Here is a 13,128-nt window from a genome sequence, read left to right as displayed (position 1 = left end):
TGCTTACAAACTCACAAAAATGCTTAAGTATTGAAGCTATACAATCTCACAACTCTGCTACTTATGCTTGCGAAAGAGATTCTTATGAAAGTCTTTGACTTTCTAATGTATACAAAAAAAGAGAACAATGAGGTTCTCACAGTTTTGATGCAAAAGAACAAAAACACTAACATAGACCTGCACTATGACATAACATTCTTAGCATTCAACTTTGAAGGAATCTGATGAAACAAAATGATAAAACAATATTTTACCATAAAATTCACAAACAACAGTTGAAAAACCAAGAATAATGAGAAGGAAAACAACTTCTTTATTGAGAATTAGGAGCTATTTGCATTCCAAATCTGTAGAACTGCTTACAAAAATCTAAATATTACTCATGAGAAATCTGAAAATACTCATAAGTAATGAGTTACAAGAGCAAGGATCTCTACTACTGAACAAGTACAAACTCCAGAACTAGAGAACTAAGTGACAACAAGTCCCTTATACAAGTAAGCTTTCAAAATTCAAAAATGAATTTTGGCTCCCAAAAATATGTGTTGTCATCTCTCCACCAAATCAAGACTCTAATTGAAAGAAAAACTCCTCCAAAATTGATGACTTCTCATCATTTTGCGCTGAGTTCACCTGAATGCTACCGGTTACCTGACCATTTGATTTAACAGCCTGCATTAACCGTCAACACATGACATATTAACATTCAACTGCCGAGACTATTGATGGCTTGTCGCTATGTCAAAAGGATTAGCATTCAGGCACCTTTTCATTGCGGTACATCGAGAACCACTAGATCTTCAGGAACCTGTTTGATTTTTAACTACTTTACCTTCAAAATGGGCCCACTTTTGAGTCACTTGTCTGTAGACAGTTTACAACTCGCGCACCTTCTTATCGGGTTATCAATGTAGTGTCAAAACACTCCCGTCGATATCTGATGGCATGCTCCAAACTCACTCCTACTTGCTCCAATCCACTGGCAACCTCATCGGGATATCGGGGTAGGTGGAAAACACTTCTGTCGATATCCGATAGCTCCTTTTCGGCCTTATGAAAACTCATCGGGCATCGGGGTAGGTGGAACCGATTGTTCCAATAGCCAATGGTAGCACTCCACACACTAAATTCTGATGGCCGATGAAAATTTTTCGCACTCTGCCACGTGGCACCCCCTGATTGGATCTAGATCCAATTGGGCACCACCTTAACTGCCACGTCATCAATCACTGATCCACGATGACTAACAGGCGATCCTCTTCCCATTATAGAACAACGATGACCATTGGATCAACTCAAACTTTCTCAACCCTTAACACCTGGCCGCTCACCTTTTCCACATGTGCTTTGTTGCCAAGTCACGGTGAGTATTCGATGATTATCTTCACATCGTGACATAGCGACATTCATAAGATCTTTCTTGATCACCGTTGATCTTCTTTGATCTGCTTGACCTTTAGCCTCTCTAAGTGGCTCTCTCTTATGCCATGATGTCACCACGTGTCAGCCACTTGTTTTCTCATCAGATCCACCTGTCTTGCCACTTGGACCTGCCACTGGTCTTGGGCCCACCTTGGTTCATTCGATATTATTCTTTTGGTGAAACTTCCTCCCTCGGTGAATTGCTCAAATGTCTCATCAACACCTTAGTTTCATCGATACCTTAGTTTCATCGGTGAGACTGGTTCTGATTTCTTTGATGTACCTTATGTCGATGAAATCAATGCTTTCGGTGAATCCTTTTAGAGATCCATTGATGCCAAGGTCTGTTCGATGTGTCACTCTCTAGTTTGTCTTCGCATCCAGTTGGCCACCATCTGGGCGCTACCTGTCTGCCACCTGGCTAGTCGCTAGGGTATTCATTCCAGGCACTTCACAACTGCGATACAGTGATAGTCATGGATAGCCCCGAAATTTTAGTCCACCGCCCGATATTTCTTGATCTGCATGCCCTTTAACCACCTCTTTTCGACAAGTGGTTTGTCACCAAATCGTGGGGAGTATTCAGTGGGCATCTTTCTATCGCGGTATAGGGACCATTGTTGGATCTTTCTTGATCTACATTGATCTTCCGGACTTGCTCATTGGTTAATTTTCCTTTCCACTTTAAAATTTGGGTGCCTTGAGATGCGTGCACATGCGGGGGACTCATGAATGTTGAGCTTCTCCTTGTCAAAAGACCATAAGCTTTGACACTAAGGATATATGCAGCTTTGCCTTTAAATGTGACAAATTTCCTCCGCATGGCCAATGTGGGATAACTGGTCTATGCCTGGGCCTTTCCATCGGGTCATCAAGATAACATGAAACCAACTCCTTTTGATAGTCGATGACTTACTCCAGTCCATCCACTTTTCTATCAGGCATCGGTGTAGGGGAGAACCTTACCTTCCGATACCCAATACAACCGCTCCACGCCTATGCTTTCTCATTGGGGTAAGTCCTGCAAATCGCGGTAGGTCTTGTCGATAAGGGAAAAATTCAAAAACTGCAAAGAAACCCATCTCCATCAGCATGTTGGGCTCAACCCTCGTAGGAGCCATATTTTAACCCACATGCTATATTTTACTTTTCCTGTATCTGCACATGAAGCAAACAAGTTAGACAAAAAACAATGCATATATGATTTCTTACTGATGATTTGACTTGATATTTACTGATTTGCTTGGCATACTAGTTGTTGTGATGCACATGAGGGATGGATTATATATTTTCAGGTGCATGTGCAGATAATGGATGATGATTCTCATTGCTCTAACACATTTTCTCAAATGAAGGTGCCCAGGAGCAGTGAGGAGGCAACACACCAGACGCAAGCTGGGCAGAGGGCTTACAGATGTACAAAACAATTTAAAGAGGGCTCGTCATTCAGACAATGACGAGTCACCCTTCTTTATTTTGCATTTACTTTAATGTTTTGCATCTACAAATGTATAGTGTGTTCCTTATTTGCACCACATCAGTCAGTCTCATGGTTTGTGTGAGACATTATATATTCATCAATAAGAGATTACTTTTCTCAAAAAATTGTTTTCCCTCTATTTCATATGCATCTTAAAAATGAAACATGATATTGTAATTTTTTTTCTTTCTTCTCAAATAATCATGAATGCAATTTAGTAGAATAAGAAATGCACCTTCTTGCTCATGTGTAAAATATCATAGCTCTACCTGATTGAGCTAGTAGCAAAAATAGGTAATATTTTTGGTGACATTTGCTATATGTTTTCTTGCTAAACATTTTGACCAGTTGCGTAACTCTATCTATTGGGCACATAGTCACTAAAACTTGTAGAAAACTAAAAACACAACTGACACAGTAGGAACTTTGAAAACTCCTCAAAACTTGTCCAACTTCATTGTTTATAGGTATGTGGCTTGTGACAGTAAGCTGAAACAACTTGCTGTCATGAATGATATAGCTGTAATCAATGAAATAAGATAGGGTAACAACAAAAGAACTTTGAAAAACATTGCTACAATAATTTATTGCAGCTATATGAGGGAGATGCCTTTTGTGTGTGACAGGGGATAAACATACTCCTTGTTTCATATAATGGACACCTCTCTTCTATAGCTTTGATGGATTGCAACAATATAACTCTTATTACTCCTTCAAAACTGTGCACTAGGCACTTAGGGAAAACAAAACTATAATTTGACCTACTGTGCAAAGCACTTATTACCACTAGAAAAACTAAAATATGTACAAATTTTAGGAATACCTCAAAAGAAATACTTGAGGTGAATCCATTTGATTGGGATTGGTTCAACTTCACCATCCAACTTAGACAGCTGGAAGGCATTGTGTTGCTTGCACTCAGAAATCATATAAGGCCCACTCCAAAAAGCATCAAACTTTGTATGCTTGCCTGGCCTGCTCTTGAATTCATCCCATTTCAGGACAATGTCACCTTCCTTGAACACTCTAGGATAATCCTTCTTATCAAAAGATCTTTTCATTTGAGCCTGGTGATGCTCAATTTGCCTCATTGCCTCATTTCTAACTTCCTCTAGCTCAATCAGCTGAACCAATCTTGCTGTGATAGGCTCTTCTTCAATCATATCTAGCTGGTTAGATAGATCAAGAGTTGGAAACTCAAGTGAAATAGGAAACCTTACTTCTTTCCCATACACAAGCATGTATGGAGACATTCCAGTGGACCTCTTTGGTGTGGCTCTATCAGCCCATAAGGCTGATTTGAGCTTGGCATGCCAAGCTCGCTGATTGCCTTCCATGGTCCTTTTGATGATTCTGAACAGATTCTTATTTGTGGACTCAGCTTGTCCAATAACCTAAGGGTAATAGTTAGATGAGGTGTTGAGATAAACACCATTCTGTACTGCCCAATCAAATATTCATCTCCCTAAAAAAGCAAGAGTATTACCTACAACTATAGATTCAGGGACACCAAATCTAGTTATCAACTCATCATAAAAGTTCAAAACAACTGTCTCATTTTATTCATTTAGTGCTACAACCTCAGTCCAAAGTAAAATAATCAGTGGCTATGAGCACCCACTTGTGGCCAGCACTTGAAGGTGGATTTATGACTCCAATGAAATCCAAACCCCACTTCATAAAGGGTTTGTTCTACCTGAATAGGTTGCAATGGCAGCACTGCCAACCTCTCTATTCTTGCAAACATGGCACATTCTTTACACTTTCTAACCCAGAAATGTGCATCTCTGAACAAATTAGGCCAATAATAGCCTCCTTTCATAACTTTCAGAGCTGTAGCTCTTGCTGAAAAATGTCCTCCTGTTGATCCTTCATGAAACTCATGCAATACCTGGTCACCTTGATCAACATCTATGTACCTCAACAATACTATAGACACTTAAAAATAATTATTTTAATTATTTTTAATTCCTCACATAATTAATTAATTAATTATGTTAAGTCAAATTCTCCTCAATATTAATTAATTATAATTAATATTGTCACTATAGTATGTAATTGATTTATTTAATAAATCAATCTCTCTCTTTATTCTTTTAAAAATTAAATCCTCACAAATCTTCCTCTTAGCTAATTAATTTCAATTAATTAGTTAACTTACATGATTCCTACAAATCATCTTCCTAATTAATCATTAACCTAATAGAGTCTTCTAGAAATTCCCTAAACTCACTTAACCTTATTCTTCTAATTTTTAATTCCCTCCACTCATTCTCTCTCCTAGTCAAATCCTTCTACAAATCCTATCCCACCTAATCTTTTCTCTAATCCCCCTCCTAATGAGATGCTAGTGGCTAATCATCATGATTAGCCACAAAGTTAACTCCTTGTCCCTTTCATCCAACCACTAGCTTTAAATGCTCTTTTCCTGGGTGAATGTGAGATTTTTCCTCTAGGCATCTCCTATCCCAAGGAATTTTTAATTCCTTCTTATTCATCCAATCGCCATGATCATCCCTTTTTGGAGAATTTTAAATTCCTCCTCCCCGTTCTTTAAGGAATGTCACATCCCTTGCTCTTCTCAAGGCACATTGGGAAGTCTTCCCAATGCACCTTGCTCTTCTCAAGGCACATTGGAAAGTCTTCCCAATGCACCTTGAGGAGTGTGAAGACAAGAAATGCCTTTAAGGCATATCTCTTGGTCTCCACACCCTCTCTTGGGCCTTGTGTGAGCTCACAAGAAATCCTAGCCCTTCATCTTGAATCCATCCTAGCCTTCCATTCTTCTTCTCTTATTCCTATAAATTGAGGACTCCATCCCTTCATTCTTCATCTCCAAGCTTAGTAATCTTATGCTGCCCTTTTGAGCCTAGGAAAATCATCTTAACAACCTTACCATGTCAAAATCATCTCTCATCCATACTTAATCATCTCATCCCTATGATCCTTCAAGATCCATCTCATTTGTGCACAACATTGGAGAGCCATCCACATCAAGCAAGCAAGAGGAGCACATCAAGTGGAACATCATCCAAGGGTGCCTTCACTTCATCAAGCTCCATCCAAAGGAGAAGGTATAAGGTTTGTGAGGTATATGCATCTCATTCTTGTTTTTGTGTGATTCAAATTATGTCTTTCAATTTCATATGTTTTTATGATTGATTTGCATGGTTTTCTATTTAAATCCTCCTCACTAATCTTTTCCCCTCTTTATTTTGGCACACTCTGTGGGACCCATGTACCTAAAAACTAACATTTTTTGTGAGTTTTTGTGAGCTGTGAGAGGCAGGTTCCAGAACAATGCGAGAGACTGCAAACCAACGCGAGCGACTCAGGTTCAACGCGAGAGAAATCTTATTTCAGCGCGTGCACAGGCGCATCAGCGCGAGCGCAAGCGCATCAGCATGACCGACCCCATAACTTTTAAATTGTTCCCGCTCTTTTTCAAATTTTTAAATTTTTTACTCTTTGCCTGTGTGTTTTGCCGCATGCGCATGCGTTTCATTTTGCTGCATGCACAGGCGTTTCAGTGCAAGCACAGGCATTTTAGTGTGATAGATTTAGACTAGTGCGACCGCTTTTTCAAAATTTCCACGTTGTTATTTGAATTTGAAATTTTAAAATTTTTGCTCGCTAACCAGTTAGGCTTTTTGTTTTTAGGGTTTTTTTTTGGTGCGAGCGCAAGCGCACCAGCGTGGGTGTTGCATATCAACACGACAGACAGGTATAAATTTCTTCGCTGCCCTGTGTTGACTACATCTTTTTTTTATTAGTTTATTTTGTTCAGCGCGTACACCTGCATTTCAACGCGACTGACTGCACTTTAGCGCATGTGCTGTATGTGCAGTACAGTAAGTACTAATGTTTTTTTTAGTTTTGCAGTTTAATTCGACTGTCCAAGACTAAAAAAACTAAAAAAAAAAAACTACTAATCCACCTTTTTTGTAGGTTGCCTAGCAGATTCAACCAAACATTGTACATTTTTTATTTCTAATTAGGCACCTAGATGTTAATTAAAGGGAAATGAATTTTTGTTTTATGTGCTTTAAGAAAAGCGTAAAGGTGGAAGAGTATGCTCTCGTCTAGCTAGACGATCAGAAATCCAGACCCTCCAACCTTTTCTTATTTGATTGTGTGTTTACCCATAGCGGGCTTGCCCTCCCAACTTGCTCTTTGAGAAGGTAAGAGGGGAATGACCCAAGTGAGTACAACTAGACCTGGGGTTCCCAAATCACTATAATAAATAGGCCATTGACTACGAAAGGGTCAATGGTTGGGGCTATATGAGAGTTCACTCTCACATTGGGTGCTTAGTAGGATCCTAGAGATCTCAATCACGCTTGCGTGACTACTAAGTTCTTGGTGCTTTGTTGGGTTATAGGCCTCAATTGCACTTATGCACTGCAAAGGGTAGCTCCTCATGGGAAGACTTATTAAACACCTTGTTCATAGTGGCCAAAAACCTTCTAGTCATTGGTGCAGGAGGTCGGACCTCCAAAGCCACCCATATTTTTACGGCTCTTAGTAGAGACACAAAGTTCACCATGAGGAGTTTTCATGGGAATTGATGCTTGGCTGCCCCAGAGAAGTGAATGCTATGGAGGGGAGCCAGTGGGGTCAAGTATCTAAGTGTCCGCTCTAGGTAAGCGTAACTGGGAAACCAATTGGGATCCAATGACTATTGTCCTTGCTAGCCTTAAGAGTGTTGTACATGAGCATGAGTGTCTTTGAGATAATATGCATTTGATCATTGTTTTTGCTTTGTTTGATACACACTTGCCAATAGTAGACTAAAAACACCTCACTATTCCCAAACACTTTTGCAAAAACACTTGTCAAGACACAAACAATTATCCAAGTCCTTACCCACAAAGTCCAAAATTGCGTCAAAACTCTGTCCGTTCCATGTCTCATAAGCCCAAGTGAGAAACTAAGAGTCCGTGCTCTCCATCAAGGTTTAGATTTGTCCTGTTAAACACCAATTATCATCAAAATCAGGGTGGTCGTGTCCCTTCATACAACTTGCCATTCGAATCGATCCTCTATTGAGTCATGTTCATGCCAAGAACAACCTAGTCATCAAGTTTCTTCTAAGTCATCACTATCTCACCTCCTCAATCAATCATCCTCAAATTTCCTAAGGACTTAGCACATCAAATAAATCTCCCACCACTATCAAATCAATTATCAAAATCCAAATCCAATCATCCTTTAATCCAATTTAACCTCACATTAAGGTTGCATACCTTGTGAAGTTCCATTTAGACCTCATCAGTATTCAATTGGCTCTCATGCTTGAAGAAGAATCCTCTCCAAGTATCTTTTGCCTAATCCTTTTTGAGTCAATCAAGACTCTTAACTCACATCTTTACTTTGCTTAGGGTCATTAGTCAACCCTTGGTGGAAGAGAGGGTTTTTAATCATCATTCCAAGGTCTAAATTATACCCAACTTGGTCATTACCTTGATTGTGGTTTCATCCACTACCTAAAATCCTCATCCAAGGACTAAGGTGTCAATCCTAATCAAATCCAAGCTCTAATCCAAGAACCCCACCAATCAATAGAATCCCTTGTCATCAAAGACAAAATCCAAAATTCCACAAACATCTTGCTAAGTCCTTTCATCAAAGATTTCCTCCTCCAAGCTTTTCTAAGGTTATTCGTGTATGGTCACAACTCAATCCCAAAAGAAAAAGATGGCTGAACAATAATATGACATACCAGACATTAGTGTCCTATATGAAGATCCCAGGCAAGATCTTACACAAAGTGGGAAACCTAGCAATCAAGATCAAAGCCAAAATCCTAACATGGTTAACTGATAGGGAGATTGATAGGTAAGTGCCCAAAAGGCTAATTTTCTCAAAAGGTTCAATTTGTTACCCAAAGACTTGTTGAGTCCACTGTATATGTTTATAAAGTCCTTCTTGTGGTTATAGTACCAAGCAACTCATATATCACTTTCCTAACAAACTCCCCTTTGGTGAAGGCTCACTCCCATGCTCGAAATCTACTCAAATTTCTCACTCCACCCATCTACACACCTTCAATCTCTATTCTTTAGTATTCAGCCCTCTATTTCAAGGTGCTTTAGGAGTCTTTTTCATGTTCAAGTAAGGGCAGCAAGGTTTTACTCCAGTTTTGATGCTCAAAGTTTAGTTTAAGGCCCATAGCCTTGGCTTACTCAACTAGGCAACCAAGGATCCAAAACCTCTAAAAGGGGCTATACACTATCCAAGGTTCCATTTGGAATTTGTATCACTATTTAGGATTTTTCTCCTAAGGTTTCACAAGCCCCCAACTCCTCCTTACAATTGGGTTTGAGCATTTTGACCAAAACTGTCGTTTGTGTGTTATGTAACCAAAAAGGGCTACTAGCCGTGGAGGCCTAATTGGCACTTTTTACTTATTCTGCTAAATGATGGACAAAAAATTCCACAAAGTTGACTTGGCTAATGGTTTAGAGGTATATGCTAACTGATTTTCATGGTTTAGGCAATTGTTATGGCAATTTGAGGGCTGTCCACCATTTTAGGCACTTTTGGAGGGTTTGGTAGGGTTTAGACCAAAGAACATTGAGAAGTCTTTCCAACTCCTCTCATAAAGTCTCCAAACTGACTTAGAACTTATGCCACACAAAATAGATCCTTCCCCCATTTCTTCCCTGCAAACATAATGCCAAACACTTGGCAAACAAGTGAGAAAATAGTAAAATTGCCTCTTGCAATGTCAATTTGTTGCCCTTTTACCAGTCAACTACTGCTACACTTTTTGACCTGCATAATGAAGAGTTTGAATTGGAAATACACCTCAATGAGGTCTAAAAAACACTAAATATTCTTCCTATTACCTTTCCTTCTCAGTTACAAGGCTTGGATTATGCTTTGAAGCATTCCAATGAGCATTTTGGTGACACAATTCATAAAAATAGTGAACTCACTGTTTTGCTTACAAAATGAGAATGTTTGATAAGAACAAGCTATTCCAATAGATTAAGATGATGCTCAACACACTTGGCCACATTTCTAGACCTTTGTATCATGCATTTGTTCACTCCAACTTCCTCTTGGGTGCAAATCTTGAGTTTTGATCATGTTACAAGCCAAATAATCAATATTTGCCTAGTATTCACTCAAGTTCTTCTTCCAACCACCATTTTGGCTTAAAAAAAATCATATGTACAATATATACATGAGTGCCAACTTGACTGAATCCATATTGTGGGATCCCAAGCATGGATTAGTTAAGTGGAGTCATTTTGAAGCTTCAAACCCTTGACAGGGCATAATCACACAGTTTGGAAATAATTTTGTAAAATCAAACTTTCAGAAGAAACCAATGCCAAAATAAAATAAAAATAATTATACAAGTACTATGCACACTTTCCCAAAGGTATAGTAGGGATTAAGAAGCTACAATACCGATCATTGCACTAAAAGATACAAAAACCAGTCATAAAGCCTTTATCTCATGATTTTATTGAAGAAACTCTTGTTTGAACAATCACCAACCCTCTTCAAAAAAAAAAGAGGTGTTTTTATAGTCCAATAAGGTGATTATCAAGCTTAGTACAGATAGGAGGCTTCCATAACCACGTTTTGCAAGAAAAACACAAAAATTGACAATTTTGACAACTTTTGGAGCTAAATGACAACATTTTTTTGCTCGAAAAGGCATTTTTCACAATCTAACCTTGTCAACTTGTCTAATAAACTTAGACATGCCTAAAAACACCTATAAAACATGTTTCAATTCTTTTGAAAGCATTAGAAGACCTTTTTAGCAATTTTACACTTTTTTGCCAAAAGTTGTCAACTCAAAGCCTGAAATGCAAGATTTGATCTCTTAAGCCCAAAATGAGATAAAAAATACTACACATGACTCATAACAACCTAAAACAACATAATAAACCTATCACAAGACATTACAAACAAAAAAACTCAAAAATGGGAGTTTTACTCAACTAGGTGCTCCTGCACCATTAACCAAGATGAACTCTCCTCGGAAGTGCAAACTTTTCTAGCAGACTCTTATAACCAAGAGATGATTGAAAAGTTCATCCAACACAATCCTACTACACTTCTAAAGACTCTCCTTGAAAATGGAGCTCAACTCCCACCCGCATTTGATAAATCCATCCTCGACCAACAACCACCAGGAGACCTTGCTCCCACACAAAATGCTGCACCTATTATTCAAACTCAATCAATTGCAGCCACACCAATCATCCAAACTCAATCAATGCCACCCATGACACCTCCCACCATGGTCTCCATTCCACTTTCTTCCTCTTTACCATCTATACCACTATCAAATCTAATCTCATCCATTCTCTAACACACTTCTATACCAACTCCTTCCATTCAACCACATATTTCTATTCCACAAACTTCCCTTCCCGTCAACAATGTCACAAATTTTATCTGGGCCGTACTCAATCCCGTCACAACAGTTTGTGGAGCACAACCAAATATCACCCAAATCCTTGCGACATCGGTCATCACATCTCATGTTCCCGCCTCCTCAGTATATCAATACATTGGTGGTGGTGTACCTTCCTTGACTTATCCAATTCTTGGGGCAAATACAATTCATCATTATCAAAATCCACAACAAGACCTCATCAAGGAAATTCAAGACATGAAAAATATCATCAAGGACATGAAAGAAGGGACTAACAAGAGGAAACCTTACTCGTTTGAGGAATTTTGTCATTGTCGTTATGACCCATCTATGTCAGTTGCACCTTACCCTCCAGGATTTGAGATCCCTAAATTCACCAAGTGTGAGGGCAAAGGAGACCCCCATGACCATGTCCGAGAATTTCACATCTTATGTCAAGAAGTCTCCTATAGTGACCTATATCTTCGCAGACTTTTTCCCAAGAGTCTTACATGAGACACCTTGGCATGGTTCTCATCTCTACCACGAGGCTCCATTGTCTCCTTTCCAGACTTGACAGAGAAATTTGTGGCCCACTATGCTTACAACATGGCTAATGACATTTCTATGATGAACCTATGTAACATAAAACAAAGGCTCGAAGAGAATTTCACCAACTTCCTACAAAGATGGTGACATCTTATCAAGAAATTCCAGTGGGACATGTCAGAACAACATCAAATTGAATTATTTCAAAAGAACTTGGTGCCTGAACTTTCAAGACCCTTGACATCCCAATGTATCAAATCCCTCCAAAAATTGACCGATAAGGGCCTTTCCCTCGACCATGTCTTGTTGGAGGAAAGAACCTTGAAACATTACCAGAAATCGACACAAAGTTCTTCCTCTTATCATAATGACAAGCCAAAATTTTGGTCTAAAAACAAAAATGTGGTCAACGATGGTGTAACTGATGCAAAGTGGGTCCAAACCGTGGCTGCTCCCCCAAAATCCACCATCAATAATCATCAATTCAACAACCAAAATAATCAAAATCAATCCCAAAAACCTCACAATAATGTCTCAGTCTAGGGATGACCACCTCGATCAAATAATAGAGCTCCAAGAGACTTCACTCCTCTTGCTGAGCCTATTGAAATGGTGTTTCAAAAACTTGTCCAAGCAGGCGCAGTGGTTTTTCCAATCACTCACCCATTTGACCCCAATCAACCCAAACCTAGATAGTTTAATGAGAATTGAAGTAGCAAACGCAAAACCTGGTAATAACAATGACAAACTTAAAATGTACCAGGAACCCTTCCCAAAGCATGATAAAGGAAAAGACTCATAATCTAACACAGTGGGTTATGACTACACCAATCACATAACTGGCTTTGACTCTTTAGTAGGTTGCATCGAGCCCGTAGACAACCATACTAATGTCATAACCATCCAAGGAGTTAATCCTCCCCCTCCAAGCAGACCAAACCCTGCTAGGATAGTTATTCAAGGTGCCATGCCTTCCACCTCCCATCCCCAAAATGACTGTAATGTAACCACATGCCAAGGAAAAGTCACTGTCCAAGGAGTTCCTCCCCCACCAAACCCTCCACCCATGTCTTCCACCCGTCGATATGACCTCCTGGACCAACTTGGGAAGACCCTTGCGTAGATTTCCATTCTCGAACTTCTCAAGAATTCCCCTATACATAAGGAAATTTTGGAAAAGGCCCTCCTTGAGTCTCGTGTTCTTGATAACATCAATGCTATTCAATTCCTAGCTCTCATTGTAAACCTTGCTACTTAGCAGCACCTTGTGTTTACCTCCAAAGATGCTCCTGCA

Source organism: Cryptomeria japonica, chromosome 8 (assembly GCF_030272615.1).
Source record: "Cryptomeria japonica chromosome 8, Sugi_1.0, whole genome shotgun sequence".
Classification (NCBI taxonomy): Eukaryota; Viridiplantae; Streptophyta; class Pinopsida; order Cupressales; family Cupressaceae; genus Cryptomeria; species Cryptomeria japonica.
This window is presented reverse-complemented; position numbering follows the sequence as displayed.